Source organism: Plodia interpunctella, chromosome 10 (genome assembly GCF_027563975.2).
Source record: "Plodia interpunctella isolate USDA-ARS_2022_Savannah chromosome 10, ilPloInte3.2, whole genome shotgun sequence".
NCBI lineage: Eukaryota > Metazoa > Arthropoda > Insecta > Lepidoptera > Pyralidae > Plodia > Plodia interpunctella.
The window spans coordinates 4,597,977-4,616,602 of record NC_071303.1 but is presented as its reverse complement, the minus strand read 5'-3'; the positions used below and the strand labels follow the sequence as shown (position 1 = coordinate 4,616,602).

At 31.8% G+C, this 18,626-nt stretch overlaps 1 long non-coding RNA gene across 1 annotated transcript; it reads right to left on the bottom strand.

The window, feature by feature from the left end:
* Window positions 1-2,472: 2,472 nt before the first annotated feature.
* LOC128673005 (uncharacterized) lies at window positions 2,473-17,212 on the bottom strand. The gene is made up of 3 exons (XR_008405025.1): window positions 17,153-17,212; window positions 3,164-3,278; window positions 2,473-2,951 (listed from the first exon to the last, which is right to left on the bottom strand). It is a non-coding gene; the product is annotated as an uncharacterized LOC128673005 (long non-coding RNA).
* Between the last annotated feature and the right edge of the window lie 1,414 nt (window positions 17,213-18,626).

Sequence of the window (18,626 nt, the reverse complement as noted above, 5' to 3'; positions counted from 1 at the left end):
GAATACATCAAGCATGAGTCACTTTCCAGACATTTACCGACTCGTCTTAACACCTCTTGTTTTCAACAACAACCATTTATCACCATTTGAATAAATTCAATATGTACATTGAATTGCTTGTAATTAATGGTTTTATTCGTTTAGCACTTAAAGCGCTTTAAGGGCAAAGTGTCCAAATATAACCTGCCTCGCTCTAACTTATAGAAATGAGAGGGATAGAATACCAAATCAGAACACCCGCTGGTAGTGATCATTAATATTGATTTGTGGTCAATCAAAGCTCTGAAGATTTCACTTTTAATGTTATAATTTTTTTTGTCCTTTATCTTTTATCTGATACTTGGAATGTATGTATTGAATTATTAAATAGTTACTTAGTGAGTATAATATAAAAAATACATGAAAATGTATTTTTTTCATATCATAGTGTTTGAACAATTCTTGAAACCATTTTAAAATGTACAAAAGTATTTAACAAAATAATTAAAAAGCAGAAATAATTCTTATAATGGAGGTGGTACCTCTTCGTTTTTTTAGTATAAAAAAACACTATATTTCCGAAAATGATAAATCTCAGGTAAATGTTCGAGGACTAGACAATTATCTATCCAAGAAATAATATTATCTCGGTAGGTGTATTATTTATCACAACAATTATGGCACTAGACATCAATTTAATAAATGTGTGTGTCATAAAATAAATCCATTACAAAAGCACATAATTTTTTTCCAAGATTCAAAAACCATAACTTAAAAAAGCAACAATAAAAATTCCACGTTAAAATAATTAACCTGAAAAATAAACACGCGTTCCAGAGCTTATCGTGAAGTGTCCTCATCGTGCAGTTTGAAAGCTCTTGAACAAAAGCTCGTAACATCAGAACTTAATGATACTTACAAATAAAGCAATGCTCACATGAGGAATGACCATGGACGAGAGTCATTAAAGATGCAGTGTCTTATCTAAGTTGAATAATTAATGAAAGTGAGGATGGAATTGCGCCTCGCTGTGTAGTACGCCTGACGTGGAATGGCCTGGTAAAAATTTCATTCTACATATACTCGTAAATATTATAAATGGGTTAATTAACTTTAGCCGTTCCGAGGTGCACTAGCATTTCGGAACTATTTAATTATTTTCGAAACTATTTAATTATTTTCGAAACTATTTAATTAAAACTATTTAATTTCGAACATGATGTAAAAATATGCTTCTCAAGGTCTAATTTCTAAATAACTAGTTGTTCGCCACGAACACAATGTTTTGATGAGTTTTTACATAATTGCGAATATTTCAAAAACGACTAAACCGATTTTGATGCCCCACGAACTTAAAAATTCTATAGACAGATCCTACATACCTTTTAAATTTTGTCAAAATCAGACCAACGGTTCGAAAGTTATTGCGTTACAAACAAACATATATACATACAAAAAATGTATTTTTTGCCACAAGTTGACTTGTAGATCTCGCTCGTCAATAAAATACTTAAATACAGTAAACTGCATTGGGATAATACTAAGCCAAAAACTACCAGTAAGAAATAGGGTGCAAACTATTATTTGAAGATAAGTTATGGCAAGAAATCACTGTGCTATGAGTAAGCAGATTCCTAGGGCTCGAAGTGCACATTTGTTAAGTTTGCAATGCAATTGATGGATGGAACGGTGTTGCCCGCTCATGATTGTAATTTATTGCTTATTATTATTTTCATTGAACTAAGACCATAAGTGAGCGGTATACATTTTACATTTAATTTTACTATTGTCAGATTGTTTTTTTTTTCAATATTAACATTAATAAATCAATTTTATTTATTTATTTATTTATCAATTTATGTACACAAAAAACATAAAATATAAATTACATTATAAAAATGAGTACAAGGGAGCTACTTATTCCAAATGAAATCTCTTCCAGTAGACCCGTGAGAGATGTGGTACATAGAGGCAGACTGGCTTGTGCATAAAATATATTTAAAAAAGAAAAGAAAAGAAAACGAAAATTTTCCTAAATAAGTAGGTATTTAATGGGAAACTAATTTATTTTATTCCAAGGGAAATAAGTAAAAGTTATTTTAGTTTTATTTTATAGAAACCAGCAAATTTCAAGACTTTAAACTTAATACTCATTCCATTTTTTTAAATTTCATTTTAAACCTTTTGTTTTCGACTTCATTTAATAACAGAAGTTAGTAGACGTACGCCTTTATCAGACTCCAATAAACTTTGATTGTCAAAAGTTGATTGTGAAAGTAATTTTCGTTTGCTGAATACATTATTGCACACAATTGCAATTAACAGATCCACTGCATCCAATCACGGGAGATGAATGACAGCCGTCAACAGGGGAAATGCACTAACGAACATAGTAAAGTATTGACAGTAAGTCATATCCGCGATAGATTATCAGATAAAATAAAACAAGTTGATGATTATAATTTCTTTTGTTCTGTTGTCAATCACATTATATATATACATTATTTCACAAGTAACATATAATCATTAAATAGTTTAATTATTTTCGTGATAATTTAAAACATAGCACTAAAATATCTGATTCAAAATTAAGTTGCATTATTTAAAATACTACATAAAGGCTTGTAAAAAAATAATAATTCTGCAGCACCTTGATTTCCTTCTTTTCGAGTGTGTTAATTACACTGGTGGAAGATTTTATTCAAGTCGCCTAACGGCATCCGACTAGTAGCAAATAATCGCATACACACTATTGAACTTAAACTGTCAACAATTGTGCAAGTTTCTTCACGATATTTTTATCCACCGGTACCAATTAATAGTTTATTAAAGCAACTATATATAAGTCAGATTAGTATACAAACTCTTATAGCACGAGTAGGATTTGAACCCGGGATCTTTCACATTTGATCACAACCGTAGCTTGCCTTTATGTAGTCGAGGTATGAAGATGCTCTTCTGTGCAGATTTTACTGTAAAAATGAACACTTATTAATGCATCTACAGGTCTTGCAGGTATGCACCGACGTTGCGCTTTGATGGATAGTTAGAATCATTCATTTTACACTTGAAAGAGTCATTGAGTCATTGTGACTTTGTAAGTACTTTAAAGTCAGACTTAAGCTTATGTAAGTATATTCAAAGTATTAGAATCTACTAGGTGGTAAATTACTATACTACTTACCAATTATATTATATTATGTCTGGACCAATAGACATGACTGAATTACAGGTGAACGACTACATTACGAATCCGTGCAATGCCCGTAGGTTCCGTAATACGTTCCTAAGGTAGAACACTGAAAACATATATGAAGATAGAAAAAGAGAGAGAGTATGAGGTTGATGTCATCATCATCATCATCTGTTGATGATGATGATGAGTCCTTTCAGGCTGTTGCCTCAAAGGACGGGGTCCAACATAATAATATTCATATTTTTTTATTTTCCAAAACTAGTTTACAGTGATAACTCTGTTTTAGATTGATGCCTCCTTTTAAGACATCGCTCATCGCTCTTTCGATGGATAGAATAATATAAAAGGATAACATAAAATTGTTAAACGACAGATTGAGCAAACGTCGATAAAGACCATAGATACGTGTCACAATAATTACGATTGTCCATACAGTCATTTATTTCAATAAGTGTTGAGTTATTGTCGTCATTAAAATCCACTTGATTGCAATACAATCGCTGGAATTACTCTTCATTCGGATCATTTTGTCATTTATTCGTGTCAATGAAAATCAACACCCAGTCATGAACTTGTTTGTTATGTACTTAACAATAATTTTATGATATATGTTAGATATTCACATAATTGACGTATAAATACTTTAAAAAATAAGAGTCTATTAAAAAACTCCCTTAATTTCTCTGAAAACAAACCTTGTCTACAACTATATTATTTTAGATACAAATCATCTTATTAAACTTTCTTGACCTGTAAATTGATAAATATTTATAACTTCGATAAAACCAGGTACCTACGGTCGGATTTAAAAACACAATTAATCATAACATATTGTTTGACTACGGTTGACAGCAAAAATTAATTAACATTCCATGTAAAAAAGACAAAAAGTGTAATCAGGTGTCTCGCTTTTGGTACGCCTACGTTCGTACATTTTATTTTGTGCACTGTAAGTAGATATATTGACGCAGAACCGTCAATCGGATGACTTCGTTGATTTTTAAAATAACATAAATTATTTTTAATTAAATAGTCATTTAATTTTTATCAATCATTTCGATTATCCTTTCGAATTGAGGAATGATTGTTAAATTGAATGTCATTCGAATTTCAACGAAAGTAAAGAATGATTTTTAATTAACGTCAAATATTAACACACGTCAGCCAGTGTGAAACGTGAACACACGGGCCAGAAATTACAATTATATTTCGTTAATCTCAGAGTTGGTCGGCATAAAACTACAGATATGAATTCATTGATGTGTCTACAAAACTACCTGCTCTATAGAATAGAGTGTTATCTGTGGCAAGTTCGGTAGCCGTTCGGTCGCTTGGCCGTTAGTAATTTGACAGGCCAGATGACAGATTACGAAGGCCCCAAGACCACCATGGAAATTGTCACTTCTCGTCGACATTTTTGTATACGAGACAACGGCCTTGCCTAATTGGGGCTTCTGCTTACAAAAAACAAAGAATGATCGGGGCTCATACGGTAGGTAAGTGTGTGTTTAATTTTGATTGGAATTAATGTTGTTGATATGAAACGTGTATTTTTTTATTTTATGCTCATATATTATGCGATACGAAATTGATTAACCATGCGCATGGCGACGAAATTAATTTCAAGAAAGCTTTATATTAACCGTTGAAATCTGGTAATAAGTGTGATATCTCTCTGTTTAATACCTTAAAGGTTCCTAATTTACTATTTACATATTTATTGAGAGAACCCATATAATTTTGCGGCACTATGATGACAGCCGGTCGCAAGAAAACTATAACTACACAAATATATTTATCTATTGTAATCACATTAACTTTACATGCCCACTACCAACATTTTATTAGATGAAAAAAGTATAATTAATAGATTTCCAATAGCACACGGAAAACTAAGCGATGAAAATACTGGCAGTATTAGCCCATATATATGGAAGCAAAAAATAGCGTATTCCATTGGACATTTTAAATTTACACTTTATTATTCAAATTAATTAATTACATCATAATGATTCAAGGTTAATTCTAAAGTATCGGCATCCAATCGCGTACCCACGATATAATTTACATAAGCCTCTGCCATAAATGGCGAGACCGTAATTCGTAGACTTTCTGATGGCCCACTTCGATCAATTAGAAATAGGAACATTCGCTGATTGCTCAGTGCCGTCGTGAAACAAAGACGTTACTGTCAGAGATCAATTGATATATGTATGATTTTAACTCAACAATTAGGTAAATAAAATCATTTTTATTTAGATGACTTTGATCAACATTTGTCACTACGTGGTATAAAAAATTCGCCTTCCGCGACTGTCTGTTTATATGCTTTTGATATAGTTTTTACTGCTATTTAGACATTTTTTCCCGAAAGTTTACAGACCTCGCGGACCTGGATTTCAAAGTTTATACCTACTTCTGCAGAAAGCTCCGCTCTTGTTATTTAAATAATATATTTGTTATTGATTTTATTGGTTTTCACATCCACTCATTTCCGCACTGAGCTCATACCATATAACATTAGCTATTACCATCTTAAAGTTTATCGTAGTTTTAAATTGGATATTTAAATATACAATACAATATTGTTATATTACCAATAAAGAATATTATTATATTAAATTTATATAAAATATTAAATTGTTCACACCACGGCGAAAACAATGTTTATTTTCACACTTATGATACAAAACATGTATTATGATTGCATTAATATAACTTATTTATATTAACAACTATATTTTATAGTATTTATTTGATACGCAAAGGAAAAGGAATTTTAAACCTAGTACTTAAAATAAAATCTGTTGTAGGCACCTAAGTACCTGTTTTTTCTGTTATAAAGACTTAAAAGTTTACAGTTTCTGTTCCTTTACCCATAACTTTCTGTGCCTTCTTTTTCATAGAAGAAGAAAATTTCTTTTGAACAAGGGCGAAATGCATTACAATTTAAGTTTGTCTACGGAGTTTACTTAAAAATATATACCTACAAAAGTTTACTTAAAATCAAAGCATTTTGATACATTTTGGCAAATCTGTGTATTTCTTGGATTAGATCATATCTTGGATTGAGCTTAACCTAACAGGCTTCTATCGAAGATATAAAATGTTTATTCTCAATTGCATTGTTATGAAAACAGAAACGACGTGGGGAATTTCAACACAATAGGACAACTGGAACTAGGAGAAATTTAACTTGCAAGGTTTGATTACAAACAAACCAGCAAATATCGACACAGAACAGACTTACAAACTTACTTAATGCACTGGACATAACCTTCACGATATTGCTATTGAGTTATAGTTAGATTAATTATGCATTTACGAATCCCTTACCCAATTATAGATGTGATATAAAATTGACATTTTGTAGTCAATATAACTGCAAAGAATGGTTGAATTATTGTGTAATCATTACAGTTTCACAATACATTTCTGGTAATTTCGTCTGGTATTTAAATATAAATCGAAAGAACGGAACACAATGGTGTAATCGGTAATTGAATTCAGCATTGATGAACTTTACACCGCCGACCTCATAGACGTGACAGATTAGAATGGAATCTACAGAGGGATTCGTATAGAGTTGTTAACACCCTTTTTGTTTTTGAGATACTTATTTCTTACTTAAATTAAAATGGAGGATTACAATATGAGAAAATATTTATATTTTGTTCTTTTTTACTATATACTTAATAGAGATACTCTATTGGGATGCCAATAAATTACGGTTTAGAATTGTTTTCTAATTTACGTCAACCTATTTGTTTACTACCTCACTAAAGTCTTCTACTGCAGTCAAAGAGGAAAAACATAAAATTATTAATTATAACAGAATTAATTTATTTAAATGGATATTATGCGTTTTGTTGTCAATATTTTAGATATATAATATATACATTTGTTTCACAGCTCTATACAAATATCGTAACGAGACGGATTAGGCAAGTCACCGTCTGTCGTCATACTTAATGCCAATTAAAAGATTTCGGATTGTGATTCTTTGTTTGACTCTGACTAATGTGGTCTGGGCCGAGATGGGCAGGAACCTGGCTAAAACTGGTCTTCACAGCCCAATTTTTGGACTCATTTAGCAGCAGGCTTGATTTCATTTTAGGTGGTGGCTTTAATCCTCTAACAAGGCTTTTATCCCTTAGTCATCTGGTACGACATCCATGCGAAAGAAGGGATCCTAGGGGAAATAAGGAGGATTCCTGGGCGGGAGACACATAGGTACCTTATTAGAACGTAAAAAGTTCAAATGTACATTTTTGGCTCCAAAAGTTCATTATTAAAAAGCTTTCTGTTCTGTTCTGTTTCTGAATATGATTGAACCACGACTTAACCCATTATTAGGTTGAAAAAGTCCAGTTTTGGCCAGACTATTCTAACAGTCTGGGTTTGTCCGCGCAGTATGTGACGAGCTTAATACACTAACGACCACCCGCGACTTTTGACGGGCACCTACACTATTGTTGATTGGGTTGATCTGATTTCAAATGAGTTGGTTTATTTCTGTCGTGCATTTTTTTTTTATATTTTAAGTGTAAAATATTGCTTTTAATTCTGAGTAAGTTTTTTTTACTAAATGCTTTAGGAAATCGTCTGAACCGCCCGATGCGATGCGACGCTGTGCGTATGTTTGCGAAAATTATATGGTGTTAAATATATTATTAACCCGTCGGGCTTGCTGCGTTTTTCGTTCAATTGGAATACCTAGTTAGACATAATATGTAATATGAAGGTTTAATAATAATATGCATATTATTGCATATTATATTGGATATTTTAAGTTACTTAATCAAGTAATTCTGGCTTTTTTCTGAATTCGATTTCAAGCACAAGCTAAGTTACTATCAAAATATTGATTAGTATTTTTAGTTAACTTTTTGTATTCATGGGTACTTATTTCCTTCTCATCTGAAGCAGGTAATAAAGAACGATAAATATATACAATTCACGGTGTAACAAAATATTATCACTAACCACAGGATAACTATTAAAAACCTAATGCTTCATAACTACAGACAATATTCGTCAATCTTGAAGAAGCCTTATTAATACAACTCATACAATAATAGGGAAGACCATAGACTAGTGTCATAATAGATCTAGAATTCTCTCATCGATGTTAAAATTTTACTATTTCATAGGCACTACACTATTAATCGTACTAATATGGATTAAATAAAATTCCTATATACTACTGTGGCCAATACAAAATTTCTATCTAATAACATTTTAAATTAAATTACAGTACAGATTAATTACATAAAAAGTGCTATAAAATAATTTGTTGTGTAATAAAAGAAATAACAAGGACTTTTTCTTATCCACATATAACTACTATCGTTTGAGTCAATAAAATCCCAGTATATGCCTAGTCTATTTACAATTTGTCTGTGCGGAACGTGACACCTCAGGCACGAATTATGGCAGGCAGGATCGCTGCAATTTATATGAAGACCGAGTTCTATAGGTACTATTTATAAGAATTTTATAGTAATCATAATACTGCTCTTCTTTACGTTCAAGTAGAAACTATTTAATCTCAAGCTTATTTTGAACTTTGAGAAGTAACATAGAAATTTTGAAGTCAAATTCCTAATTACTACTCCTGTGGCATTTTTTTATAAAGTCCATAAGAGCCATTTTCCTATCCTCGCGTATTACCAGTTTCATTTCTAAATGTGAGGCATAGAATTCTAGGGTCTACTTCAAAAACAATCCTTAAAATGTTGAATATTTGACTTGAGTTGGGAGCGGTAGTAACAGGCTTTAATCAAAATGAATACATGGCCACAGATTACAAAATACTTCCAGTTGAAGTTGTATAATAAAGCAATTAATAAGTACTGGACGCTAAACTTCTGTACTATTTTAAAAGAAAAAGAAAGAACTGTCATTTATTCATATTGCAATTATTTTTTATGGATTCTTAGGTTATTATCACGTTCGTTAATTTTATGTGATTACAATATTATTTCTATTTCACACTATCCAAGTTTCGTTTGAATCAATCCCGGCAATAACCCTTTATACATTTTCTATTTCGACGTTTGATGCATCGTATATACTTGCAGTCATAATAAATGTGTGTAAGTATTTTAAAATTTCTACTAGAACGAACGAAAAGACCATTAACAATACTATACATCTACTAAGTTTTAACTACAAATGTCTAAAATTACTCATCCGTTCATTATTTTCGGTTACTTCCCACGGTCATTTAGCAAACATTAGCAAAATATTCAACTGGACCTTCAAGGTAAGGCTTCGGTTCCACAATCAGTAAAATATATGACATTTTGAATTAATTAGGACAGATTTTTTTTTAATTTTCTATTTCAACGTTTGATGCATGGTATATACTTACAGTCATAATATTTATTTTTATCTCCACAATAACAATGAGTACCTACTAATAAATAATGAAATGAAGTTCAATAAATTGTGGAGTAAATAATTATAAGAAATAAAAATATGTAGATCTACATATTAGTATTTTATTTTTATTTATAAAACTTTATTATTCCAAGTAAAACATACTTATAAACAAATGGCGGACTTAATGCTATAAGCATTCTCTCCCAGCTAACCATTAGGAGAAACAGAGAAAAGTTGTGCGGCGCAAAAAATAACTTCAACACAAATAAGTAAATAATAAAAATATAAATAGCAAAGTATATATACATAAGACTACATATATATCAATATATGAATACATACAAACCAAAATAATAAAAATTATGTCCAAGAAATACAGATAAAAGTATTTACTCATCCTCAAGTTTACAACAATTCTAAAAAAATCTATCAATAAGTAAAATATCAAAATACTCTTCAATGATTTTGTTAAAAGGTAGTTTTGTGTTATTATGTTAAAATAAACAAATTTGTTTTTTTTAATTATGTTTATGTGCTCGTTTCATAAAATTTGCTGAATATTTTTTTGTAAGCATGGCTGTAGCCTTACTAAGTAGCTAGATCTACTTCATAAATCATTTTGTCAACTGATGAGCGGTGTAATTATCGCAATTAAGGCTAACTAACGATTACTCTTTGTTCTTTGTATGAGGAAGAACGTGGGAAGTCATTTCTGACACTAAGTGAAAAATTGGACTCTAAATGAACTTTGTCTGCTAAACATTCATGTGAATTCGTCATAAAGCCCGCAGTTGTACGAACTAATTGAAAAAAAAAACTATATTTAGTTCTAATTAGCCTTCAATTTCCTTTATTTTTCCTCATCTAATTGTCTTTTTAATAAAATCTTTTTTATACAATATTATACCGTAGGTATTATGTAAATAATACGGTTTTATTTTATTTATATATAACACAACATAAGTATGTTTTCCTTATCTTGTGTTATTGTGTTTATGATCTAGCAAGTTTTTTTCCTTATAATTGTGCAACAAAAAGCCCCAAATTTTCCATTTAGTCACAGTCACAAAAGAACGTCAGACAAATACTAATGAGATTGTGACACGTTTGCGCGAAAGTAAACGTTTTAAAATTCCTGTGAATATCATAAACTATTTACTAGGATCATATTACAGTTACCGTTTCGAAACAAATAATAACATTTTTCATTCTGAGTGCCATAAAAAGTCTCCGTCGATCGATAAAAAACTAATTTATTTCACAAAAATTAAGTTAAAAATCCAAGTCATATTTCAAATTGTTAATAATGAGCTTGGTACCTGACGGTTGAGATCGCGCTAAGACTTCGATCTAAAGAGGCTGCATTTGCATAAAATCATTAGTAAGCACAATGCTGTGCGGGCAGGGACACGGTCGAGAGACATCTTGGAGCTACACTCTAAATATCTCACCTGAACGTGACTTTCTATAATATTGAAGCATTCATTGTTCGCTAACAAAGACATCATGTTCAAATGGTAAAGCAAAAACAGCAATGGTTGTTGTAGTAAGTTAACCCTCCGCGCAGTGACGTAACGAAAGAATAATGGGGAACGGGTCTCGAGCCGCCTCTCGAATATGATTTATCATCGTTCATTAGGCGAGTTTGTCCGCAGCGACAACAGATGGAGCTGATAGCACTTGGCAGGGTGGCCGCTTGTTATTATTTTTATTACCAGTTTTCAAAGAATAATACTTTAGGAATGCGTCCTTTAATGAACTTCAACCCTTTTTGGAGATGATTGATAGAATTAATGTCGCCTCTATTGTTGATTGGGGACACTCTCAATGGTTGACACGACAATCTTGATTGAACATTGATACAACTTCAATATGCTTAATGTTTTCTTGGAAGTACGCCTTCTATATTTGCTACTGCGACACAATTGATTAATTTTGTTTTGTCACTAATGATTAATTTTATAGGTAAAAAATATTGAGAAAAAAAAATTCAATGATGAGACATCGTTCACATAAACATTTAAATGAATTGCAAAATAATTTTAATCTATTTACATATGAAAAGATATGATCCTTTATTTCAAATTAATTATATGCAAAAGCAGACACCCCTTACGTGTTTTAATATCTCCTGAGTCTAACACTGCACTTACGATTTAAATGTCCACTTCTCAAACAAAACTCTCTTTAGCACCAGTCGTGTTTGTTTTTATTTTATTTTTCGTAATTAAATGGCATTGATTTGCATACGCTTCTCGCTTGTAGTGCAAATAAAATGAAAAAGGAACATCTTTTTTTATTAATTAGCATATTGTATTTTGAAATGTGACGGTTGGCCGTTGGCGTGCTTCATGCCAAAGGTGGCTGTCTACACTACATGGATATGACAGCTTGGCTTGTTTGTACAGTGAAAGGGTTAAAATTATTTTTGTAAATTATTATATCCTGTATTGCTGTTATTACATGTATAATTTACATCAATTGCATATTACACTTTTATCAAACATTGAATAACTGTAATACAAGAATCAGAATTTATTAAGTTTTTATAATTAATCAACACGCTGTGCCCAAAATTACTTACCAAAAACTCCCAATCAGTCTAATTGGGAAATATCGTAAATCACATCCACGTTATTACCAGCAAAAGCCAATCGTGATAATTCAGTTTTGTGTCTCTGTTTTAATTAATTTGGATCACGACATCGCCACTTGGCTGTCACGACCTGGTGATCCGTAGACTGACACATTTCAAAATGTCACCAAAATGACTTTAAGCCGCAACTCCATGGCTGGGTATATTTGCACTTCAACAGCATGCATGCTTGTTATTATTAGTTTTTTACGGCAGATTCTATTTATCTTTTCAGATAAGACGCTGGAGTAGTGAATGAAACTACATAAATCACGCATAGACATTCTCGGCAATAATAATGGATTGGTTTAGCTTTTTGTCATCTCCATTCCACAAATCAGCTGATATATCACACATGGCGATAAATTTAAACAAACAACTAAGGATGCTGGATGGAAGACGGTACGAAGTGGAGAAAAGTAGAAAATCTAACTTACGGCTCCAGATGCGGGCAAAGCCACGAGCATGAGTAGGTAATGTTACGAGTAGAAGTGTGTGCAAGCGCAGTAATGGATTTGTGTACTCAGGATTATCTGAGATCGCTACTGTCTTGCTCCTATGGCTTTTGACCGCTATTGTTTGATAGCATCGTTCATTAGGAATTAACGTGAATACATTTGTCTAAGTATAAATTAGGCGTGTCCAGTATTTACGATTGTTTTGGCAATTCGATTTACAGAATCACATCTTAAAAGTATTATAATATCTATCCTTTTAGACTGATCGTGAAGTAGAAATACTAATACAATCTTGATTAAAGACATTAAACCATTTTATAGTTGAGTTGGATCAAACCGTATAAACGAACTGTCTTTTTCTTTTGACTGACGTATATGCCATTCTGCACATTTACTCGAATGGCACTGAAAAAACCTCATTTTGACAGATTGCTTGTACGTTTACATAAATTTAATGATTTTTTCGATCCTCAAATGGTGAGTTTGAGGACTGAAAAAAAACGTTAATCTCTCTTCATAATTCACACAAATCTATAAATCTTTGAGCCGCATTACCACGTGAGAACCGTTTGAAATGTCCCAAGCGATGCACGTTTTTGGTAATATTCCCTCAATTAGCGCCTATATTTGTGTTAATCGTGCTTTGGCTGCTATTCCACAATTGAACAATCACTTGTAACTTTTTGTAGGTCATTTTATACCATTTCTTAAAAAGGGTCGGGATTAAGTCTTTCTTTTATGTTTATTATCTACTTTTGTGATGATAATTTTAAATTCTTGCGATGCTTGCACAGTGTAATTTTAAACTAACATTATAAGTACATGTACAGTAATACCAGTTATGTTAGTTTCACCACATTAGATATACGATATATCTATCATACCAAAACAAACAAGTTGAAAAATTTACATAGCCTAACAATGAACCAATAACCAATAGTGTAAAAAGGCTGACTCTAATACATATTAATATATTTCGAACTAATTTTAATGCAGTGAGGCACATCTATAATATTGACAAAGATAACGTCAGTGTGTATAATCTAAAATGGATTTTATTGCTTTGTCCATAGATCATAAACTTGAATGGAATAATTTGTAGATGGTGATGATAAATTGGTAAGTTCAAAACTGGACGGAGGTTCTTGGGATTCAGTTTTGGGGTGTCAAGTCATTGCTCGTTAATCTATATTAAAATAAATCTCATTGTTTCATATTATTAACAAAATTCAATTAAAGTTTTAAGTTACAACAATGGAGGAGAATGAAGGCTGTGATGTTTAAAATGTAGATGGTATCAGCTTGCTTTGTTAATCTGATTACAGCGATGTTAATGCTTTGAAGCACAAAAAAATATGCTGGTCTGACTAAAGTACTCATATTTAGTTAATTTTAATATTGTATGAGTATCTATGATGTACTTAAATGTAAAAAAATATATAGAAATGATCAGTTCAGTATGTGTTTTATTAAAACAATAATCACGTAATTATTTAATTTTTTGTATATAATTGTAAAAATTTCTTATGTTTCATCTTAATTTTGCTATTGAAATTTTCACCAAAGCCATTACATAAGAATTCCTGATGTTTCATCTTAAGTCATAAATCAAGCTTAAATTTTCGCCATGCATATACCTATGCCTACTAGATAGCCATTTTACAATATTCACACACAACCAAACACAAAACAACCAAAATCATAAAGACCTATTTTCCCCAAACAAACCATCATTCAATCAAATTCAATCACCTGATTACCATAGTACACACCCATCAACTAAAGTCACAATAGTCGGAGAGGCAACATCATCAAACAATTCCTAAATCTGATCAATGCTATGCATAGGCGATAAATACTTTGAATTAACCGATTTAATGCGGGTCAGCCAGAAGATAGTGACTAGGCTGAATGTCTTGGTAATGATAATTGAACTGGCAAACACCCAGATGTATCGGACAATCGTATATTGGCGTCTTCCCTTTGGGTCGCGAGGGTTACCACGTTTTCAAGTATGTAAATTATTATTTTTTTCTCTTTATTTTGGCATCAAACAGTCAACAAATAATATTACTAGAAGTAATGACTTACATCTAAGGACAATGAGTGCCGAAAAGGAATTAAAAATTATACTTACAATAATAATTGTAAGTATAATGGAAATTATATTTAACTCCTGGTTCTGTCCGCGTGGATTTTCCACTGCAACAGTCATTTTATCCAGGATGTTTGTGACCTTATGTCCTACTCCGAACTTTGAACTATATGAATGCAAAATATCAGAAATATTGGTTTAGTAGATAGAGCGTGAAATGATAACAGATAAACTTACTTTTGTTTTATTATTTAGGATAGGATTAGAGTTAGTTTTGGAAGGATTTATGAAATCGAATTAGATTTTATGTATCAATTCATATAATATAATTTGGCGGATTCGGCATACATTGCTGGTTTTTCATTGTGGTAAATAAAATTCACTCATACAAACTGCGCAAGTTCATGCATTCGAGTTCGGCGATAATGTTTGGCGGCATACAGCATATGAAAGATGAACAGGTACATAGAGAATAAACCTCACAATCTATTCCAGACTGGAAACTATGACTTGCGCTATTGTAGTTATGATTGTTTTTTTTATTCTTGTCTCGCGACACGATCTTTAGCGTTCTGATTAACTTGGGGCTTTAGTGTGATTGTTTCTAGTTACATCGCTACATTGATTTTTTGTAAATTGTTTTTATATAGGTATTTCGATATTATGAGAACTTGAAAGTAATTCACCAAAAATGTAAAATTTATTTTAAAATAACGTTAAGTAAACACTTTATTGCAGCAAAAACTAGACACACGATACAATTCTGAACAAGACTGCAATCTGTTCCAGGCTACTTTGATGAGAGGAGATAAATAGGATAACTATGTTTTGTTTACACCAGAATAATATGAGGTCTATCTTGATAACTGGAAATCCATTAGATTTTCATACTATAATAATATTTTTATAATATTCAGATCAAAATTCTTTACTTGGTAACCATTTACGAGTACTTTATCATATTAGCTCCAGCCTTTTCATTAACTGCGACATGCTTACTACTGAGTAAGTATTATCCATCAGTCATCTTGATATATGTCCAGGTTTAATTTCTTCAAGCGACCAATAAAATTGCCAATAAATATATCCGTCTCATTGTTGTCGGCGTTGTGTTTCGGCTGTTTTACGAGCTGCCCGATATTGTTTCCCTTTTCAAATGGCTTCAGACCTTTTTTCTTCCGATTTTTATGCTGAGTTGTGGTTAAGTGAGTTATTTTAATTTATGAAATCCGAGTCCGCTGCATTGTTTTCGTAATATATAAAAAAGATATGATAATGATCGTAGTTAAAATTAGTCAGTCAATAGAAACTCATTTTCAAGATGTTAAAGTACCTACTCATACCTATATTTTTAAAGTTCCACGACTTCTAGTCTCGATGTCATAAATTACAAGCATATTATCGTGTCTTCAAACTTTTTGTTGTTGAGAAATTCAAAGGCCACGTTTAGCTCCATGGTAGGCTTTTTGATGGAATTTTAATCAAATAGTGACAGGTTGCTAACCCACCGCCTATGAGAAAATTATGTAGTTTATTATTATAACCGTTTCTACTGAACGACGATTGCAGTCATGAGAGCCATAAATCAATAAATGATTATATAAATCAATATTTGATTAGAAACAAAACATTTTTAGTAAGATTAGAGGTCATTAGCCCAAATGGAATGTGGTTTCGATTCCTGTCGACTCCAGGCCTGATTGTTTTAATTGCACCGAGATGAGTTCGATCAACATTAGTGTCAATTAGAGGTCAAATGAGGACGTGATTAGTGCCTGATACCAATTTGAGGCCATGTCTGATAAAGTACGACCAATTAAGTTTATGGAACAGTTCCATTGCACTACAGGAAAATGTTAAAATCTAGTATAGGTCGTCTTATTTTATTATTTACTTCATCATATCTTTTAAACAAGGACATGTGATCCAATTAATGGTAAATCAAGCATTTTGTTTGAATAAAATATCTGACACCAACAATGTACAACAAGATGAAACTGTGGAAAGGAAAACGGCAGAACAATTTATAATTAAAATCCTTTAAATTTCACACAAAATAGAAAATAAAATACTTTTAAAGCGCAAAAAATGGCCTTATCGCTATAAACTATATATTTCCATTCTATGTGTAGTCCTTTGAAAATTATTTGAAGAAAAATGTTCTTAATGTTTCACCACATTCTGATAAAATATCATGTTGTAATCTGACAGATAAACTAATCGCTAGACAAATCTGATTACTATCGGACTATACTATCGGACACTTTATCAGCAAGCCCTAAGAGGCCCTAAGAGGAAGCATAGTAACATGATAAAAGTAGAAAATCCTGAACGATACAAATCCAAAGTCGTATGCGATCATAAATAAATAAGGTCATATGCGATCAAGAAATAACACTCACCATTTCGATATCACACAATAAACTTTCGAAAGGAAAAATAATTCCACGCCCACATTTTTAATAAGTGCCGTTTAAGTGTTGTTAATAAAACAAATTGTGGCCGTACCTACAGCTGAGGGTAAAAAAAAAAACACGGTTGTCAATGGAGGAGGTGTCGGGCTGGCTTGCTTAGCGACATTACGTTTTGGAAAATCGTTAGTGACGCCTACGTTCTCATTCCGGTGAGTTTAAAAGAAGCAGATATGACACATTCTAAAAAAAATTGGTATTATTAAATATATTTATCATGGTATTATAAAATAGTGCCAACTTTAAAAATGGCTGGCTTTTAAAAAATTATGATGTGGCAACCATAAGGTTTTGCTGTCATGACTGTTATAGTGTTTTTACTCGTACGTATGTGGGGCACGGGACTTGAAGTCAGTCACTCGGTATCATTGTATTGCGATCCCTAATACTTAAGGGAATCTTCCGTTTTGTACCTTATAAATATACCTGTGAATTGTGGTCAGATAAATAAAATGTACTCCATCTTAGAACTTTTTAATACGTATGTACCTACTACCCGTAGGTAGTAGGTCGATGCGATTCTTATGTTACGTATAACATAAGAATCGCATCGAAGTGAGAGCGGCAGAATTTAAACGTGAGTCACACGTGACTCAACAGACGCTATTTCCTGACGCTCTTGATTAACTCTCAGATTGTGTCAATCTCATGTGTGATCTTAATGCCTCGACTCAAATAAAAATATTCTTAATTGTGCTCATTGTGTTATAACAGTATTTATAAGGAATGAATTAATCAAAAACTGCCAGAGTTAAAGTCATCATTTCATCGTTATCCTGCTGCGCTAAATAAGTCTTTCTTGTTTGTTTTGTGGTATTTGGTATTTTAATTTTTACTTTTGGTACTTAGTGTGAATAATCCCGAAAGTAATGAAAGTGATTTTTTTATTTTTATATAAGTACCTAATTTGGAACTACCTAAGTTGTAAATGTAAAATTATACAAATAGAAAAAAAAATATTAGGCTTAATCAAAACTTGAAATAGTTATTATTGGCATTAATAAATGAAGTGCCACTTCTGCTCCTTCTCAAATCTGTATCAGCGTATCTTAAAGGAACGCATAAGCCTTAGCCTCACTTATCGTGGCACACCCCGTATGCACTTAATGTACAAAATATTGTAATGTTATTATTATTTCGTATGATAACCCGAACTCGCCTTCAGCGTAAATTAATAAGGCTATAGATAGCCCTACATATTTTTCTTTAGCAACAGGAAAGAGTCTAGTTGGCCTGAGTTGCTCTCAACCGATATCAGTTTCTAAAGTTACGTCAAAACAAAATGTAAATTAGATTTAATTTAGTAAACTTAAGACAGGACAATAATTAAATTACGATATCATGGTTACTCGCTCTCACCGGAGCATTTTCTTGAATTCCTTCGTCAATTGTTTAACGTCGAAGC